The sequence below is a fragment of the Euleptes europaea genome, chromosome 15, assembly GCF_029931775.1.
Source record: "Euleptes europaea isolate rEulEur1 chromosome 15, rEulEur1.hap1, whole genome shotgun sequence".
In the NCBI taxonomy this organism is placed as follows: domain Eukaryota; kingdom Metazoa; phylum Chordata; class Lepidosauria; order Squamata; family Sphaerodactylidae; genus Euleptes; species Euleptes europaea.
Window position 1 is genome coordinate 7,880,711 of NC_079326.1, and position 13,305 is coordinate 7,894,015.

A 13,305-nucleotide genomic window follows, 5' to 3' on the forward strand; every position below is an offset into this window, starting at 1 on the left:
CCTGCTATTTCTTTCTTACAGATGCACTTTCATATGGCTAGCAAGATACAAAAATACTTTAAAAATTACCCAGCAAATTATTCGCTTAGTACAGCAGTCACCCAACTTCACTTGGGAAACAACAAAAGAGATCTATGTTTTGGCGTCAGTAGCTTTAACTGTACTAACCATTTTTAAAATAGATAAATAAGTACCTTTCCTTCTATATTTCTTCTCTGGGCTACATTTTTACATTTATTAATTTATTATATTAAACCTGCACTACAGCCATTGGTGGTCCCCTTGTGAGAATTTTATGAGAGACACTTATGGCTATTAAACATATAGCCCTTTTTGTAAACAGCATTCAGTTTACCTTTGAGATAATCAAACATTTTGAATGTATCCCTAACATTTTATGTATTTGAACATTTATTTATATATTTAATAATAACAATTAAGGCTTATTTTATGTTACGTCCCATTGCATTCTCAACAGGGCTTACTGTTACGTAATCATGCAAAATAATGCTGCACACTTACTTCTATTGATCTTCAAAACATTAACCAGAACTGCCTGACCGTTTTTAAAATTTTTGTCTCTGAAACTAGTCTTGCTGAAATTCTAACCATAAATCATCAAAAAGGTTGTTGTCAAAAGCCATCACCACCAATTTGAGTGAAGATTAAAAATGAATGCTTACATTCCTTGTCATTTCAATGTTCTTGTATGTGAAAATCATAATTTTGTTCCCATATTCTTAATTTGTACTGGTAATACCTTCTTTTGTTTAATTAGTTACAGAAAAACAAATCATGGTCCTCATCAGATTTGACAGGATCTTTGGCAAATGATACTTAATGGACTTTAATTACCCATTGACAAAAGAAAGCTTTGGACAAGATTAACCTGAATAGTCAAGCTGTTGCCGGGATGCAACTGATTATTTTTATTTCTGTGGACTATTTGCACTTAATTTGTACAGCATGTTAAGATAAACTTCTTAAATGGAATACAGAATTCAGAGGCCCAATGATTTCCATATACCTTCCAGTGGAGATGATGATATCCTGTTCAGACAGCCTAACAGTACAATCCTAAACAGAGTTCCATCCTTCTAAACCAACTGATGGCAATAGACTTAGATAGGTATACATTTATTTAGGACTGCACTTTTAGTGTCACATACCTCTCCCTGAAAACTGAGGGGCAGTTGTCTTAGCAGTAGTGTGTGCAAAAAGGATCTTGCGGTCTTAGTAGACCAAACCCTGAACATGAGTCAGCAGTGGGATGTGGTCGCTAAAAAGGCAAATGGGATCCTGGGCTGTATCAATAGAAGTACAGTGTCCAGGACACACAAAGTGATGGTATCACTTTACTCTGCTCTGGTTAGACCTCACTTAGAGTACTGTGTTCAGTTCTGGGCACTGCAATTTAAGAAGGATGTAGACAAGCTGGAACGTGTCCAGAGGAGGGCAACAAAGATGGTGAGGGGTCTGGAGACCAAGTCCCATGAGGAAAGGTTGAAGGAGCTGGGTATGTTTAGCCTGAAGAGGAGACAACTCAAAAGGATTGTGATAACCATCTTCAAGTACTTGACGGGCTGTCATATTTATGATATATCTTACTGTATTACTAATATAAATTTGCCGAGTTGTTTTCTGTTGCCCCAGAAGGTCAGACCAGAACCAACGGGTTGAAATTAATTCAAAAGAGTTTCCGTCTAGACATTAGGAAGAATTTTCTAACAGTTAGAGCAGTTCCTCAGTGGAACAGGCTTCTTCAGGAGGTGGTAAGCTCTTTTTCCCTGGAGGTTTTTAAGGAGAGGCTAGATGGCCATCTGTCAGCAATGCTGATTCTATGACCTTAGGCAGATCATGAGAGGGAGGGCATCTTGGGCATCTTCTGGATATAGAATAGGGGTCACTGGGGGTGTGGGGGGAGGTAGTTGTGAATTTCCTGCATTGTGCAGGAGGCTGGACTAGATGACCTGGTGGTCCCTTCCAACTTTATGATTCTGTGAGTCTATTATTCTAACCCACATACCAAACATCTGCTAAAGTTCTTAACCAAGGGAGGGTGGGCAAAGGAAGCCAGGAGCTGATCGATCCCAGCACAGCTTGCAGAACAAAGGAGGAGTGGCCTGGAGTGACTAACTCCAGTTTCTGGGCCCTCTTGGAAGACCCTCTCACTCAGGCCCGGGTGCCTGATTGGCCCCCAAGCTCACTGAAGCCACTCATCATGGTTCCCTTCCCCCACAGAGAAACGGAAGGGGAAATTGGTCCGTTTCCTTGCATCCCCCTCCCCTGCTGTAAATTTATATTAGTAATACAGTAAGATATATCATAAATATACATTGGAATGTTCACTCTGTCTCTCATTGCAACCTCATTTTAATGATCTAACATACATGTTACACAGGAAGAAGAATAGAATTGGGCCCCATGGAACCTTACCAGGAGGTTTTTATGTGAAAACCCATGTTTCAGCTGAATGTCAATTTCAGGAAATCCCTATCAGGGAAGAAGGACATGTAATTCCCAGTTTAAAATATCAGGGACTGATTTGTGGCTGTACCAATTTTAAATAAGGCACAAGAGCACTATTGGTTCTTGATGAGCCATTTGCTAGCCTGTGTGAAACACTCTCTGAAGCAGGCTTTTGCTGTGAGTTAGCTCACCCTCCTAATGGATAAACTGGAAGTAGCTGGTCACCTTTTGAGGGACCTAAGACTAATTTATTGGACCTTGTTCAAGTTGGCTGGGAAGGGGGTCTTTTTCTCCTGCTTCCCAGTGTTCTGGGGAGTGGAGGTATTCTCTAAAATGGCTTTACTTCACTATTTTGGGCAGGGATAGTGCCAGTTGATACAGTATAGGTAGGGTTAATGAGCAAACACCCTGAGCAATCTAAGGTTGGGGAGCTGTTTCAAGCCAGCACCTCATTGGCTCAAGTAGCCTGGTAGGTTGGGGAGGGCATACCCTTGGTGGTTGAGCAGCATCAACTGAGTAGTTCTTGGAGTGGCACTTGGGGATGAGGCTTAACACCACTCAACTCTGTTTTATGTGCTGGTGAGGCTAAATGGAGCCAGTGGTAATTCAGGCTTAGTTTGGAGCCAGGGTGGGCTTGCCCAAAATTCTGGTAGTCAATAGGCTGCTTGTTAGCACCAATTCACACTAATTCAGGGATGTTTAACTGATGTAGATCAGCCATTAGTTTACCCTCATACTGATATTTCCTGTTTTTATTTGGAGGTACTGGTGCACTATTTCCTTCATGGAGTTAGTGTACCAGGCAAGCATGACCTGGTACCATTCCCTTTGTTTCAGAAGTTTTCTTTGTGCTGTAATCCACTCCTCCTTAATCATGCTTTAATTGAAGCATTTCTAAAATTATTCTATAATTGGATCATGTGCTGTGAACAATTGTTTCTTCCTCATGTTACTGATATGCACATCTGCATTAAAAACTCCAAAAAAGAAACCCCTCCAAGTTTTATGTAATCACATGTACAAGAGCTCCAAGAGTCCTTTCTGTGCTATGCAGAAGCCAGAGAAACCATCTTCCTTTATGGTGCCAGTTGAAATACCTGCACCAAAGCAAAATAGTTCTAAATATTAGTATGCAAGAACAGCAGGTATTCTTTTGCCAACATTTGGCTCCAGGAACTTATGAGTCTTCAGTGCTACAGAAATGGTTTCTAAATTCACCATGACCTATTTCTTTAACTGACAATAACTTTTCTAAGTTAACCTGAGTGCAGAAATCCGATGTCACCCTATAAGAGTCCTTTAGGAGTCGCAGCCAATGAGACTAAAACTTTTCAGTGGAGCTTAATTGAAACTTTCAAAAGCACCAGCTGAGAGAACCCATCAACATTGTACTCTTTCACATCCTTTCTTTAGCAATATTTTCCCCTCTGGGGATGATATCTCTGAGAATTCACTTAGCTTTAAGGGCTGGAAGAAACTATTACAGGGGAAGGGTAGAAACCCCCAAGACTCTATTTTTGTTCACTCATTTTCCACTTCATCATAGATACAACATAGATTAAGTACACAATGTGAAACTGGATGGCAACTGACAGATTGTGACTTGTACTGTTCTGGCATTCTCATTAGGACAGGGTGCTAGAAACCCACAACAATTAGCAAATTGTATTTTTTTCTTTATTACTAGTGCTACAAGTATAGCCACATGACTGCAAATACTTACTGTGATTAAGGAAACAATTTAGAAGGCCTAAAATAACATGTCCTTAATGGTTTTGTCCCAGAAGAATGGCAATTCAAGTCTTCACTACAGCAACTGAGGGATGGATTAGCCTAAACTAATGAGCAACAAAGAACTATAGGTATTGTCGAAGGCTTTCATGGTCAGAGTTCATTGGTTCTCGTAGGTTATCCGGGCTGTGTAACCGTGGTCTTGGTATTTTCTTTCCTGACGTTTCGCCAGCAGCTGTGGCAGGCATCTTCAGAGAAGTAACACTGAAGGACAGTGTCTCTCAGTGTCAAGTGTGTAGGAAGAGTAATATATAGTCAGAAAGGGGTTGGGTTTGAGCTGAATCATTGTCCTGCAAAAAGTAACAAAGGTAATGTGCTAACCATTGCCCTGTAAGTATCAAGATAATGTGCTAATATGTTAATATGGAACCATATGTTAATATGGAACCATTGTATCCTGATCTGTTAATGTGTGAAATCCAAAACTAATCTGCAGAACTAGTCAACAATAGCCATGTTACTCCTCTGAAGATGCCGGCCACAGCTGCTGGCGAAACGTCAGGAAAGAAAATACCAAGACTACGGTTACACAGCCCGGATAACCTACGAGAACCAAAGAACTATAGGGTTTGGCAGAGCACAGGAATCCTAAAGTTCATTTATGCTTCTGGAGTGGATCATTTACACAGAATATAGAATTTTCTGTGCTTCATTAAGGCCATCAACTATTGTGAAAATCTAGTCTCTTGGAGGACATAGACTTGAGTATGCACATTTGAAATTGTGTGATGCAGTTGTTAACCAGAGGATTCTGTGATCAAGATCCAACTGGATGAGTTCTGGGCTGTTTGTTTTGTAAGCAGATGCCTTTATGGTTTTGGACAAATCACAGAAGTTTGCATACCTGAAAGAGAATTGTTGAGTGATACATCTTAATGCCGATAAAGGCTTTCATATTTGTATTTGTATGAGTGATACACCATCCTTGGCAGTTCTATCACCTAGCCTTCTTATATGTATCCCATCTTCACAGTTAATGTTCTAGCTTTTTAAATCCATTCTTTCCATACAGTCAATGATCTAGCTATATCTATACCCTAGCCGATGAATAGCTCATCTAAAAAAAATTGGGGACACAACAAATTTGGTGCAGGTTTTCAGGACACCTAAATGTTACTTCTTCTTCTTACCTATCTCCCAGCTGATTATCATAATCCTCGTGCTGTTCTTTTGTATATTATTCCCCCAAGCTCTGCAAATCATAAAGCATTCATGTTACAGAAGTTTCTTCTTGTTGCAGCCAATGAAATCCTCATCCAGCATGGCCAAATTTGCACTGTGTATATGCTAATTAAAATAATTCAGAATCACAGCTCTTAGTAACTGTGAAAGAAAATGAAAGAAAACTGATCTCTGTGCGGTGCCAATCTACAGGCAGAATATCCCCCTCAATATTTACTCATTATGAACACAAAAAGGGAGCCTCGCTATCTACTTCAGCATTGTCTTTATGCCTATGAGACATGAATGTATGGGAACTACATTAATAGTGCAGGGATGCTAGCAGTGTAACCCTAAGCAGAGTGAAACCCATGCCCATTGAAATCAATGGGCTTAGAAAGGTACAACTCTTTTTAGGATTTCATTGTAAATCAGAGATATACACTTGTGCAAAACAGGGAGTAGGGTCTTGGAAAAGTGGATGAAGTCTGAGAACTCAAGCATTCCTATTTTCAAACATTAATAGGTGTGAGAAATGGCCAGTAAGTACAGGATAACTCGAATTTTAGCAGTAGTTAATCTGCCAGCAAATCCCTTTGGAAATGTTTAATAAATTGAACCTATGTGACAAGAATATAAGTCATGACAACAGAATCCCCACACCCAAAAATGTGACTAAGCACTAGTGAACATGGGGTGTGTGTGTGTCCAAATGGGCAGGGGGTTGAGTCACATCAGCAGCAGTTTTGTTTAAAAAAACCAGTAGCATCCCAACAGTATTCTGAAAAAAATAAGAGAATTTCCATAGAAATGCTAATTTTGCAAACTGCCTGACAGTATCAATGTGAGGAGGGAGAACATTCCAGTTATGACTATCCACCTCTTTGGCAAGCTCTAATAATAATATACAATGAAACAAGGAAGGAACAAACCCAAAGAAATGCACCCTTTCGGTCAATACACTGAAAAGATTCTTGGGTGACCTGTAGATCACTAGCCGATTTCAAATAGGGATGTGCAAAACATTTTTTATTGGTATTTTTCAGGTTTGGGTTTATCAAACCTTGATTTTTTTAAAAAGAATCCGGAAAACCTGGATTTTTTGGGAAATTTTCGGGATAATAAACCAAAACCTGAAAAATACTGACCCCCCCAAAAAAGATCTAAATGAATTCCACGCCACCCCAATTTTCTGGGCTCCGGAGAAACAGGGCGGGTGGAATTCATTTAGATATGTGCTGTGGGCCTTCTCTAGGGCCTGGAGAAGGCCTGCAGCATGGATGTGAGAGAAATCCACATTGCCCCAATTCTCTGGGCTCTGGAGAATCCAGGCAGCATGGAATTTATTCAGAGGCAGGTAAGTAAGGGGGGAGGGAAGAGGTGAGGGAGGGGGAATTCTGGCAGGGCCAAAGCAGCTCAAATAATGCAAAACAAAATAATGCAAAAAAAAAAATCAGCATTATTCGGGATCCGCTTTTTCAGCACCTTTGATTGCCACTTTTTTCATACTGGTAGCCGGCTCGAGGTTGACTCAGCCTTCCATCCTTCCGACGTCGGTAAAATGAGTACCCAGCTTGATGGGGGTAAAGGGAAGATGACTGGGGAAGGCACTGGCAAACCACCCCGTAAACAAAGTCTGCCTAGTAAACGTCGGGATGTGATGTCACCCCATGGGTCAGGAATGACCCAGTGCTTGCGTAGGGGATCTTTACCTTAAAAAAAAAAAACACAACCAAAATACCAAACATGTATTTGGGGGGGGGGGATTTTTTGGTCTTATCTGATTGTAATTATTTAAAACTTTTAAACCACACTTTTCTTTCCAAAGGTATTTAAAGCATCTCATAACCAAGATTTAATATCACCCGGTTACAATGATAATCAGCATCAAAACAGTGAACCAGAACACAGAAGGGAAAATGATAGTAATTGTTTGACCACTTTCAAATATGTTCTTTAATTATTTGGCCTTACAATGCCTTCTAAAGCACAAAAGGCCATCCTATAATATAGTGGGCATTGGGTAACACTGTAAAAGCTTAAGGCCAAGCAGTGGTAGCTCTTTTTATGGCTACATGATTGGATGGAGAGAACAGTTGCCCCATGGGTTTTTATTGAGACATGGTCTTTTAATTATGAGGGTCCTAGTTCATGAAGGGCTTTAAAAGTAAGCACCAGCACTTTGAACTAAACCTTGAAAGTTGATAAAAAGAGCTCTTTTGGCCACCATACCAATTTGTTTTTACAACAAAAGTGCTAGGTCCAACAAAACTCCCAAACTCTTGATGAACTCTGTAAAAAAAAAAAAGCCTTACCCAGAAAGAGTGGGCAGCACAATATGTTGGAGTATCACAGCCCATTCCTGAAAATCGGTGTGCGGGGACGGTGGGGAGGTGGTCTCACTCTTCTCGCCGCCGGCGTACCTGGGGTGAACGGGGAGAGGAAGCTGCCTAACAGCAGCTCCTCCCCCCAGCCCACCCCGGGAATGCCTCCCGGGATGCCGGAACATCTCCTGGGAAGCCGGCGCAGCCTTCTACGCCGGTGGGATGCCAGCAGAAGCCCCCATCGGCATCCCATGACAGCGCCTGGCACCCCTTGTCCGGGTCTTCCCGCAGGTTTTGGGGCTACTAATGCTGATGCAATGCCTTCCTGGCCTCCTGAGGGTTTTTGCCCTCAGAAGTCAGGAATGGGCTGTTAGACTTGTACACAAAACTGATAGGGATAGTGAGGTTGGAGCATAAATTTTCTGTAAACGCCCCCTGCCATGCTGGATCCTAAGAATCAATTCCACTTACATTGGAGTCTTCATCTGCTGCAAAGAACCTTTCTCTGCCAAAAGAGGTGTGTTTTTCTCGAAGAACACTCCACCATTAGTGAAATGGATTCATAGGATCCAGTCCGGTGAGCCCATGTTGGAGGAATAATTTCTACCATTAAACTCAGTAGTCTAAGTTCTGAACTCTGTCCAGCCTATCCAGGCTCACTGGCTGTTGGATTTTCTTCCGACTTGCAGAGAAAGATTCAAGTGAAATTGTCAGCAGTTCCAAAATTAGACCGTTTATTTACTACACTGCAACTCCTAAGTGTCTCTACTTCAGGTCAAGAACTTGGATAAATTTTAACGTTTTCCCACTTCCTCGTTTTTCCACTGCATTTAACACCAACAGAATGATTTTCTATTTGGCTGACAAAGAACAAGAGTGAAGTAAATTGACCGGTTCATTTTCAAATAGCAGAGATGTGCAGAGTTAACAGTTGACTTGCTGCAATTCAACCATCACCAAATAGGCCATGATTCTTAGCAAGAAGCACTGCCTCCTCTTCTCCATCAATCACCCTTTAAGAAACATTGCCCTGTGCACATCAACTAGAGCACTGGATATGCACAATACATTTCTAAAAATATCTGTACCAGTTCAGCTATGTTTTGACAATTAGAATCTCAACGGATGCCAAAACAACCTCAATGATATCTGTAGAAATGAAAATAAATGAATTTCATCCTAATGAAGTAAGTTGCTTAAGGAAACAAGAATACTTTTAATTTTTTGCAGTTTTTAGACTGCAAAATTTTGGTGTTATTTGATCATTCATTCATTTGTTAATAAAATTGATTAATTAATCTGCTTTTCATGGGATACAGATCTATTAACAGGTGTTATTTTAATAACTGAACAAAATATCCATAACTAGAGCTGGCAGCCCCCTGCTTTCTTACAAGCTTTTCAGAGGCATCTGGTGGCCATAGTTGGAAACAGATTGTTGGGCTACAAGAAAATGTTGCCTGTTCTAGCTGGACTTCTAATATTTATGTTTCATTGATCAGTAGAGGAGAACTAGTAAGCTTTTGAGCAGCAACGCTTGGGAGATTAAAACCCAGATTCTGGGTAGAAGTTATGCAAGGCACATAACCTTGAGGAGAAAGAAGAACATGTACTCTGATACTTGCCCTGCTTTCTTATTGTTCTGCATCATGGTTTCAGTAATTTGAGAATGGTGCCTCATTAGGCCAGTTTCCATACACATTATAGGCTGCAGTCCCCACCCCTCTGACTGACTGCATGTCTTCAGGTGGCCATACTTATTGTTTTGCCTTTGCAAGCCAGCAACAAAGTTCTAGAAGGTAAGCAATGCTTTCTCATGGTCAACAAACAGTTTCATCTACCTGAATTCACAGCTTGTTTTGCATACTTTATGTGGATGCCTGTTCCCCAGCCAGTTAATCCTAGGCCATGGCTAGGCAGCATCCTTTCTATTCTTTCTTTTTTGGACTGAAATGTTTGCTGGTGAAACACAGTCAGCTTGCAGTACTGGAGCTTTGATAGGAACATCTCACATTTTCCAGTATACCAATTTTGAGTGTGTAGTTATGGAGAAAGATCTAATATGTGAAAACTAGGGATGCTGTTACCTTAATGATGAACAGGTTTGGCAGGCGAACAGAGTTCAACAGCCACAAACACTCATGAGCCAAGTGTCAGCTATCCTCTTCTCACCAACATCTGTCTCAAATAGGGTTGTGCAAAAAACAAAATTCAGTAAATTTCAGGTTTATTGGGACTGATTTTTTGGGGTAAAACCAGAATAAGCTGAATACCCATACTGGTAAATTTCAGTATTCGGTTTATTGGGATGGATGCAGCCATTACAGACTGTGAAAAGTAAGTACTTTTAAAATTATTCAGGGGGGATTTTTTACGATAGAGTCACCAAATTCACAGCATAGCTTCAAGGGACTCTCCTTGCATGAACCCCAAAGTTTGGTAAAGTTTGGGACAGGGGGTACGATTTGATGGAGTCCAGAAGGGGTCATTTTGAATAATTTTTGAGAATTATTCAAACTGACAACAACCCCCAAACCCACACACACATAGTATTCATATTTGGGAATAGCCCAGTTTTGACTTTGGTCTTTTATGCATGGGTACTTTGACTCATGTTCGCCCCCAATTGATTCTGTTGTTCCTTGGAGTTATGCATGAGTTTTCCATCCCTCAGATTTGATCTCACACCCACCCCACACTCTCTCCAGGTCTTTTAATGCGATTCTTAGTTCTTCTCCAAGATCAACCGGGTCAAATCGTCACCATTACTGTGCATAAGCCAAAGCACTGGTCCCTCTACCCATGCCCCCACAAGTCCCCGTTCTTGTGTTTGCTCCTCCTCCTCCTCCTTCTCCAGCCAGCCTTCAGCCATGCCCTCCCTGAGCCCCAGGTAGCCATTAATACTGGAGTGGTAAGCAGCCACATGGCTGCTTACTTCTCTGGGTGCCCTCCCCAAGTTTTTTCTTTTGATATGCTGATTTATCATTAATTGGATTAAAATATAATTAAAATGAAGAGAGAGACAGCTTAGGCTAAAATCCCATGGGTAACCCATCATCCAAATACTTGGTGGGAGGGATCATAGGATCTTAGCCTTGGCTGTCTCTTCATTTGTAATTGTATTTTAATCAAATTAATGATAAATCAGCATATCAAAAGGAAAAAAGAAATGGTGGAGTGCGCCTGGAGAAATAAGGAGCCAAAGGGTTCTTACCTCTCCAGTCCCTGTTGATCACACGGGACAGGTAGCTGAGCCCAATGCTTCCCCACAATTTCCGATCACTGGGGAGCGGAAGCCAACTTCTGGGCTGCCATCTAGGGCTTAGCTTTCTTTCCCCTGTGTGCTCCATGACCCGGGATCCAGTGCTGGCTTCTTTTCTCTTTTTCTGGTGGCACTTGGATTGTAAAATGGCCACTCACCAGGGGCAGAGGGGAGCTGGCAGGGTGTGGCGGTGACATTTTTCTAACAATAAAATTAACTCAAAGGGTTGGAAACCTTCCAAGATGGCCTGGTGAATGCGAGGAACACTGAGAACAGTTGAGTGTTAGTTAAAAGGGGATAGAAGAAGAAAGGAAATTAGCCTGCTCAGACCTCACATAATTTATAGAATCCTGGAGGGAAAATTTGGATCATGTCTGAGGGAGATTTCCAAATCAACTATCAAACATTTGTTCCTTGTAGGCTATTCACTCAAACATCATATCATGGTTGAATGCTACCACAAAGACAGTGAAAAGGCCAGTTTGCACACAGGATTAGATTTTTTGCATTACTAGGGGTCTTATAGGTATGCATAATAATATTAGTTTGACCATTTAAAAAGAGCTCCTGCTGATGAAAACTGAGTATAGTCATTACTCTAGGAATGCCGAGAGGGGTGGAGAATCAGAAGGGGGAAAATAAAGGAAAATTGGGCAATTAACCTATTAACACCCTCCACGCTTCCATTTTTCTGAAAAGTGAGATTTGGGTTGAGGCAAGGAAGAGTTTCCCAGTATATTGTCGAAGGCTTTCATGGTCAGAGTTCATTGGTTCTTGTAGGTTATCCGGGCTGTGTAACCGTGGTCTTGGTATTTTCTTTCCTGACGTTTCGCCAGCAGCTGTGGCAGGCATCTTCAGAGGAGTAACACTGAAGGACAGTGTCTCTCAGTGTCAAGTGTGTAGGAAGAGTAATATATAGTCAGAAAGGGGTTGGGTTTGAGCTGAATCATTGTCCTGCAAAAAGGATCAAAGGTAATGTGCTAATCATTGTCCTGTAAGTATCAAGATAATGTGCTAATGAGGGTGTGGTATGTTAATATGGAACCATTGTATCCTGAAGTGATCTGTTAATGTGTGAAATCCAAAGCTAATCCATAGCCATGCTTCTCCCCCCACACCATGGAAAAGTGGCCACTTCCCTTTTCTGCCCCCACATACAACACCGAGAAGCCACCCACCACAACTTGGGCCAGGACTGTGGCTTGCCACAGTGCCATACCTCCTAACAGATTGGGAGGCGGAAATGGCCCTGGAGAAGGAAAGAAGCAGCCTTGCCACAGGCTGCCCACTGAAGCACCACCCAAAGCTGCCACTTACCACTGTAGACCCCAAATCCACAGGTGAGTGGGCAGTAATAAGGCTAATTTAGCAACCCTCCCCTCTGTCGCCCTAGGCAATCCCCTAGGAGCATCTAATGAACAGGCCTGTCCTGTAATTTCCCCCTATACCTTTTACATGATGTTAGTCAGTGGTGATGGAAATGTATTCTGTACATACTTGGGTGCTTTAATCCATTATTGCGTCCTGTGTTTCACAATTTGGGTCTCACATTGTAAAATATGTTATTATGCCTTTATAAGGAAATTACAGCAGTATCTTCCAGTTAATAATTTAAGAACTTGTCAATTTGGGATATTTACAAGAATATTTGAATCAACCATTTTGCCATTGGGCAGTCCCTGGGGAATGGGTCCTCCTCAGTGGAGGCACTCGACCAGGAGAATTCAGCCCCACTGGAGCTGCCTCTGACCTCAACGCCTGAAGTGGGGCCTGACTCAGCACAGCCTTGCAAGGAGGCTGACAGCCCTGAAGCTGGAACCTCTCCAGAGCATGCACAGGACTTGCAGTCGGAAGTGGTGGCAGAACCACCCCCACCCTGCTCAGAGCCTGGACCCAGTGGCCCACCTGTGAGCCCTCAAGCTACTGGGCAGGGTCAAGGGCTGACAGGTGGAGGCAACAGCAGAGAAAGGCACTGGTTGCTAAAAGACATAGTGCCTGGCTGGAAGCCTACCAGCATTTGCTGGAGAAATGGCAGAACAGCGAGTCCTTGCAGGATGAGGATTGATATAGAATCAGTATGCCAGAAAAGCAGCAGCTGAACAGCCCAGAGCAGACCTGGGTAATATGCTGACTACTGTGCCTGAATGGCTCTCTGTGACCTTGGACTGGCTACTTGGACCTCTGACTCTCTGTGACCTTGGACCAACTATTTGGACAACAAAGTGTGATGCTGATTGGCAAGTAGTGGACTTTGATTTCTGGCTTTGACAAGAGGACTGAATTTTCTGATGCTGCTCT